The sequence below is a fragment of the Carlito syrichta genome, unplaced genomic scaffold (assembly GCF_000164805.1).
Source record: "Carlito syrichta isolate Samal-C Ts95f unplaced genomic scaffold, Tarsius_syrichta-2.0.1 Scaffold191021, whole genome shotgun sequence".
Lineage (NCBI taxonomy): Eukaryota > Metazoa > Chordata > Mammalia > Primates > Tarsiidae > Carlito > Carlito syrichta.
The window spans coordinates 1-8,383 of NW_007135117.1; the positions used below are offsets into that span (position 1 = coordinate 1).

The 8,383-nt window shown below is 42.7% G+C and overlaps 1 pseudogene across 1 annotated transcript; it reads left to right on the forward strand.

The window, feature by feature from the left end:
* The first annotated feature begins 6,052 nt into the window (after nucleotides 1-6,052).
* On the forward strand, nucleotides 6,053-6,528 carry LOC103253005 (annotated as a pseudogene). The gene has a single exon (XR_002481543.1). The product of XR_002481543.1 is annotated as a phosphatidylethanolamine-binding protein 1 pseudogene (transcript).
* Nucleotides 6,529-8,383: the final 1,855 nt, after the last annotated feature.

Genomic DNA, 8,383 nt, shown 5'->3' on the forward strand with positions numbered 1-8,383 from the left:
ATATTCACAGGATCCAGGGATATGAATTTGCGGGAGGGTGAGGGGAAATTATTCAGCCTAGCACAGCCACTGTGTAGTTTTCCTACACATCAACATTTTGTTCAATTTAGACCCAGTTTTGTTTGTTTTGTATAAGAGATTCTCATTGGCAGAGTTTTCTTTTGTGGGTAAAGTCATAGAGGACACTTCTCAGTCACTGAAAGATTATAGAATCAAGATATTTAAAAGCATATTAGCTGGATTTTGTCCCTCAGTAATCTTTGACCAAGAGGGAATGTCACATTGTGCCACACGGGCTACTCCAAATTTCAGAAATTCAAAACATGGATCAATATCTCAGAAAGTTACACATATTCCCACCAATTCTACTCTACCTAAGTGTCAAGTTTTCCTCAGTTATATTCTTGAAACGATGTCACCAGCTAACCCTTTACTATATTTTTGCACTGCCTATTATGTATTCTTTGGAGTAAGCACCTACCTGGAAGAGAAAGTTTGAACAAGTACATCAATGTCATCACAGTAAGTTTTATCTTTATATTGTTGGGGTGATCTTCAAGATGGCTGACTGGAGGCAACTGGCACTCGGCCCTTCCAAAAAGAAGAAGGACCAAAACAGTTCATAGAAAAACACACTTCAAATAGAGTATCTAATACAGAACTCTAGAATTTAGCAGGTAATTAAGAGAATCTCTCTGAGGCATGCAAGATTAAGGAAGAAAAGCAGCCAGCCCAGCCAGGATCATCTTGAAGCCAGGAGAAACCCAGCAGTGTGGAGATAAAGTAAGCACAAGGTCCCAGAAGGGCACATTCCCATTATGTACTCTAGCAATCCCAGCCATGGGAGAGTCTGTATGCCCCTGCAGCCCTGATACAAGTATATGAAACTGCCTGGAATCCCAGTGATGATATTGGTCCAGAGGAATGAACACTTGGCTCTACACACCCATTGAAACACAGCAGCTGCAGCACAATGCCATTTTGAGAGCCCACCCCCCACCAGACTATATCCTGGTGTGGAGACCATCAGCCACTCCACTTTCACATCACTGGCATGACATCCCCTCATGGCTACCCAGAGGGCCGCAGAGTCAAAACACCAGCTAGACCCAGCAGTGCAGCCTCATCCCACACTCTGTCCCACATAGCATCCTAGACTTTGGGGAATGGGCAGTGTAGCACACAAGGAGTCTGCCCCCAGGAAGAAAGGAGCTAAAACATTCACTCCCCAGTGACTGAGAACTGCCTTTCTGGGCCACAGACAACAATCCTATTCCACCCCCAGCAGTAGGGTCACCACACACCTGCATGCACCTGTAGGTGGCCTTGGGACTAGGCCCAATGGGCACTGTCACAGTCTGAGAACAAGTATGCACTACCCACTGCTGCCGGTGCCACTGCCCAAGTTCACCATCAGGGGGCTAGGGATTAATCTATCTTACCTACCACAGCTCGTGCTCATGCACTCCATTGGGACACCTGACCCACTGCCACCAACACCCATGTACTTTGGGGTTGGAGAGTTGACCTACCCTCTCTGCCACCACAAGTGCCTGTGTATGCCACCAAGGGGCCTGAGGACAGTCCTGTCCCATCTACCAATGGTGCCCATGCATGCCATCTGGGGGCCTGAGGAAAGGCCAGCCCCACCCATGGCCACCACAGCTTGTACCTGAGCATGACTTCTAGAAGCCTGGGAATCAACCCACTGATCCACCACAGTCTGCACCCCTGCACACAATGGTCCTGGGGACAGGTCAACCCACCAGGTGCTGCCCCAGTCAATGACTTCATGTTTCATCTGGGACTGGGGGTCAACCCACCCCACTCTCTCTCACTGGCACCTACACATACCTTTTGGTGGCCTGAAGATGGCTTGCCTAGCCTTCTGTTCCCATTCATGTCATCCATGTTCCTGGGGTCAATGTGACCCAACCAGCACCACTGGCGCTTGTGCATGCTTCTCAAGAGCCTAAGGATAGGCCTGCCCAGCCTGCCCCCACCACTGCTTCCAGCATTCACCCACATGCACCACGTGAGGGCCTGGAAATTGCTCTGCTTAGCACACTACTGACAACATTGCTGTCAGAATATGGCATCCTGGGGTTACAAGGCCTGGTTCACAACTACTGCTATTACTGATACCACACTCACTACCCAGGTATATGAGACCCACTCTTCTTACTGGCCTTCTACTGGCCAGCACCTAAGGAAGCCACCTGGAGGCCCAAGGATCAACTTTCCCAAATCCTCTACCACTAGTGCCCATGTCCATCACCTAGGGATGCAAAGACCAACATGACTGATCCACAACAATCACCACTAGTGCCTGAGGACTAACCTCCTCAGAGTTACCCTTCCCAGCAACATCTCATCACAGCCTCCACTAACAACTGCAGACTAAGCCACTTAGGAACTCATAGACACCACTGATGATGATTATAGCTGAATAAATCATACAGAGGCTTCACTACATCACCAACCCAGAATTAAAGCCAACTGCCTTACCCAACCAACATTATAGTTACAGCCACAGGAAAAAAGTTGTTCACTGCAAAAGCCAATCCATAAAATTAGAATAAATGACTGTTATACAAGATGCACAGATATCAATGTAAGGACACGAGAAACATTTTTAAAAACAAGGAAACATGACACCTCCAAAGAAACACAATATTTATTCACCAACAGATTCCAACAAAGAAAGAAGTCTATTAAATGAGTGACAAAGAATTCAAAATAATGATATTAAAGAAGCCAAATGGATACAAAAGAATATAGGATAAGCAATACAAATAAATCAGATTGACAATTAATGGTCTGGATGAGAACTTCAATTGAGATAAATATCATAAATGAGAAATAAATAGAAATGCTAAAACTTAAGAATTAAATAAATGAAACAAAAAATACAATTGAGATCCTCAACAATAGTCTATATGAAACAGAAGAATTTCTAAACATGAAGATGGGTCTTTTAAAATAAACCAGTCAGGCTGGGCAGGGTGGCTCACACCTGTATTCCAGGCTGAGACAAGAAGATCACTTGAGACTAGGAGTTTGAAATCAGTCTAGGCAACATACCAAGATGTTGGGAGCCAACATCTATAGCTACATGGCTGAGGCCTGTAAAGGCCCATCTGGAAGATTGCCTCTGACATACGATATCAGTTATACCTATAATATTGGTGTGTGATTAGTGACCAGTGTGCATACATGGCAGTAAAATAAGTAAATATCAATATGCCTGATGGAGAGTGCACAGCAGAATTATTTTTCTCTGTCTTTCTAAGTTTTACTTCTTTCTAGATATTTTTTAACTTCTATTTCCTGGTAGACTGGTTAGTTAGCTCTTGTTCCCAAAGGCAGGTTTCTCCTAGGATTAAGCATAGAAACTAAATTACCATAATAGTTTTATTGCCCTGCCTCTAGTCAGGCAGGACATTTTTCTAGTTTCGTTACATGCCGAAACTCTGTTTGCTTCAGCCCGTGGCCATTGTCATGGTAACCGTGCAGTCCATTATCCAAGAGTGTGACAGCTACTATTTGATTTTTAGAATAGACTTGTTTGGATAAACCATACATTTAAGACGATACAATTTCCATCGAAAAGATTTAAACAGTAATAAGCATTCATAGAAAACTTTTAAGTTTTGTTTAAGCTTTTAAGTTCCCTTTCTTCAGATTATGACTTTAGTTCCTGTTCCTGTAGGCCAATTTTAAGATCCTTTGATTAGTATACCGAAACTTTCCCAATGGTGTTGTTTTTGCTTCTAATATGACAATAGGAAATTTTACACGTAGCCATGTATTAATATACTAGGAAAAAAGATTTAAGTTTTGGGTTAAAGTCATAGTTTTATTAGAATAGAATGAGAATTATGGTGTTATGATTTTTAAAATCATACGTTAATGATAATTATAAGATTTAATGATAAGGTATTAGCTTAATAGGATATAGCATAGTATTAAAGGCCAATCATTAGATTATATAAAAATTAAAGTTTAGACATAGGAAATTCACTTAAGTCATGGTTAGGTTTTATAGTTTAAGAATAAGTTTTAATTGTTATAGAATTACAGGACACTACGTTGAATCATAATAGGTTAATAGAATAACTAAGTCATTTAAGTAAACTTATAGATTATAGTATAATGTTAAGTTGATAATATTAATTGTTAAAAATATTAGGAGTCAGTAAACTTGGATTTAACTTAGAAAAGTTCTTGTATTAATCAGGGTTTAGAACAAAGAGTATAATATGAATGATTTATTGAACGCTATGGAAGACATTTTAAACGAACTGTATTGAAATTGTGCACCTGTGACCTTGATGTGAGTTTTGTGAAGCACGTCAGACATCATGGAGTTCAAATTGTTTGCTCGAAACTTGCAAGTCTCGTGATGGTCTTGTGATGCATGGTTTGTAAAGCACAGAACTTGTACGCCCCTAGCAAGTGATTATCACACTGCTGGAAGGTACAGAAAATGCTATATAAGTTGGAAAAGGTTTGAATAAAATTGGCTTCAGTCCTGATCAGACTGTTCCCAGAAGAACTGCCTCCGAGTGGTCTCTTCTCGCCATCCAGATTCTCCAGTGCGGGTCCTAACCCACCCTTGGTCAGTGCTGGTCACCGACACCAAGAGCCTGTCTCTACAAAAAAAACTTTTCTAAAAATCATATCTCCTAACACATAGAATCAGATTTTATCCTGCCAAGGCACTTACATGCAAAAAATATCTACTATTGTCAGGAGTGGGGGATATAATAGTGAATAATTTCTTACCCTATTAGTGTTTATAAACTACTAATGAGTGCTATTTATTAAAGTTTGAGGTTGAATCTATAAATGAGATTGACCTTTTAAAATTTGTTTTGCTTTTAAATTTTGAATATCTTGTATTATGAGCAGTTTAAGACCAATGTGATACAATATGACCTTTTGGTAGACAGTCTAATTTATAAAGTAAGTAAAAGTAAACTTAGTTTTTCCCATTGAATAAATATCATTAAAAATTGAGAGTCTATAATATGCAGTACCTGCACTATGTACAATGATACATATTAACCTTCAAAAATAATTTTAAGTGATCATTAGGTTTATACCTAAAGTTTAATGTTGACCTTCAAAATTTGCAGTTAGATTCCAATGTTGTCTTTTTTCCTTTGAAACTGTCCTGATGATCCTATGCTAGACCTCCCATTTTTTGATGAAGAAAATAAGCATTTCTTGTCATTATAAGTTTAAGTTTCCCACACAAACCAAATTGAAAAGAAACTGAAAAGAAAATCAGGCTATGATATTTTTTTATTTTATTTATCTCGTGGTTTTAAAAATTTTAGATTCAGGTGGTGTATGTTCAGTTTACATGGATGCATTGTGTAATGCTGTCTCTCATGATTCTTTAGGCCTCCTTGTTTGGGCTCTGTATTGAAGTAACTTTAAATGTTTCATTTCTGATCATTGTGATAATTGTTCAAGGTCCACTTATGAGTAATAACATACGGTATTCTATTTTTTGTCACATCCTTGGGGAATGAAAAGAAATGTCACCTACATCAATGCTGGAGGGAACACCTTCTTCTTGGGAAACCAAGGGGAGCATTCTGGCAGTGCCCAAGACAAGGCAAGGGAGTGGGCTCCAGAGGATGTCCATGGTTAGCAGATGACACAGGGGCAGGACTCCCACTCAATGATACACATTTTTTAAAAACCACATTAAAGAACACTTTGAGCCACAGGCCTGCATTCCTCCCAAGCACCTGCCTTCCTCCCTTCACAATGGGGATGGGGGATGGGAGTTAGATTCTCCAGAAGGCTCTGGAAACTATAGCAGGTTGCCGATGGATCTCACACACCCCTGTCCCATCTGGAATCCTAGCCCAGGCCCCTGTTCCTAGCCTACAGCACACAGAGACTCTTTGGTTATCTTGGCACCAATTAGGCCTCAGAGACACAGGCCAGAAATACTTTTTATTAAAACACTGATCATTATTAAAACACCTTGAGGGCACCTGGCCTGCCACTGCTCTCCCGCTGAACACCCCGCTGAACGCCCGGCTTGAATGCCCTGCTCGGACCGCCATGCTGGTGGACCTCAGCAAGTGGTCCGGGCCCTTGAGCCTGCAGGAAGTGGACGAGAAGCCGCGGCACCCGCTGCAGGTCACCTACGGCGGAGCCGCGGTGGACGAGCTGGGCAAAGTGCTGACGCCCACCCAGGTTAAGGATAGACCCACCGTTTCATGGGATGGTCTAGATCCAGGTAAACTCTACACCTTGGTTCTGACAGACCCAGATGCTCCCAGCAGGAAGGACCCCAAATACAGAGAATGGCATCATTTTCTGGTGGTCAACATGCAGGACAATGACATCAGCAAAGAAAAGCCTGCTTGGGAAAAGCTTTCTGCTTGGTTATCTGTTGTCTTGAGCTGGAGCTCTGAGTGTGTCCTGCTTCCCGTTTTCCCTTCTTCCCCTCTTGGTCCCAATAAGATGATGTTCCCCTTGAGGGACTGTAGCCTCTCAGAGGTGAAGGACTGGAGAAAGGATGGAATCAGGAATGCAGACTCACAGGCAGACCCCAGTTCCATGGAATCAGAGACTCTGGGATGGGCCTCACCTTTGGGGTTTGACCAAGCCCTCCACAGGGTTCCAATGCCCACTTATCTGTGAGAAACACTGCTCTGGACCAGGGATGCTGATCACATCTGGTCTCCTGCTCCACCACGCCAAGGCAGGCACGAAGGCATGTCAGTGGGGCTGGATTGAAGTCAGGTGTTTTGTTTTTGTTTTGAGATGAGGTCTCACTCTGTCACCCAGGCTGGAGTGCAGTGGTGCAGTCATAATTCACTGCAGTCTCAAACTCCTGTGCTCAAGTGATCCTCCCAACTCAGCTTCTTAAGTAGCTAGGACTACAGGTATGTGCCACCATGCCCAGCTAATTTTGTAAGTTTTTTGTAGAGAAGGGGTTTTACTTTGTTGCTCAGGCTGGTCTTGAACTCCAGGCCGCAAGTGATCCTCTGCCTTGACCTCCCAAAGTGCTGGGATTACAAGCAAGATCCACTGTGCCTAGCCTTGGAGTCATTTTTAACCTGACACCCAGGAGCCTGTATGCACACTGCAGTGTGAGAACTGCTGCTCTCTACACTCTTATCCACTCACCAGACACCTCAGAGCTCCCACTTGGGTTGGGCTAGATACTGCAAGGCAAGTTGCCCAGGCAGAGTTTACAACAGCCTGAACTCTGGGTGGGAGGCCATGGGATCTGTTCCCACCATCACTTTCTGTGTGTCCAGACCAGGAACCTGGAGCAACCTTTCTGTTTCCATGTGCTCCACAATCTCCTTGTATCTGTGAGCCTATCCCTTGCTGAGTGTTGTCAAGCCACCTCCCACTTAATCCTCACCACCTGCCTAAAAGGCAGCCCAGGTCACCCCCACCCCACAGCTGAGGAAATGGCTAAGAGAAAGAAGGGAAGATGGTCACATGGCCACTGAAAGGAAGAGCTGGTTGGAAGATTCTAGAGTCCTCTTGCTTAATCACCCTCCAAACTACAGCTGTCCTTCTCAATAAATGGTTTGGGACAATTAGTGGACCATTTGGAAAAACAGAAAAAGATGAACACTAAGTACTTCACACATCATAAACAAATTATTCAGAGAGATTAATCTTTTTCTTTTTAAAGATACCATAAGAATAGTAGAAGAAAGTATAGAAGACACATTTCTACAACCCTGGAGCAGAGAAAGACATTGTGAACATAATAGAAACCATACAGAAAAAATGTGATACATTTGATGACAAAAATTTATAAACTTGTGCATGACAAAAGGCTTCATCTACAGGGGAAATATAAAGAGACAGAGAAAAACATCCCTTAATTAAAAGAAAAAGTTGAAGCCAGGCTGGGTGGCTCAGCCTGTAATCCCATGCCTTTGGGAAGCTGAGGTGAGTGGATTGTCTGAGCCCACAGGTTCAAGACCCACCTGGGCAGTGAGACCTCATCTCTACAATAAATAAAAAAATCAGCCGGGCGTGGTAGTGCATGCCTATAATTCCAGCTACTCAGAAGGCTGAGGCGGAAGGATCGCCAGAACCCAGCAGGCAAGGCTGCGGTGGCCGGAAGTGGCCACTGCACTCCAGTCTGGGTGACCGAGTAAGACTCCAACTCAAAAAAAAAAAGAAAGAAAGAAAAAGAAAAAGTTGTGCCCTCACACATTCATGCTAATGCTTGAGTAATATTGCTCTTAAATATTGTACCATGTCTCTAACAAATGTTTTTTCTTATAAAGCTACAAAAAAGAAACTCCCAAAACAAAAACATGGCAAGAGAAAATATAAACCAAAAATAGACCTTCAAATGCACAATAAACATGTGAAAAGG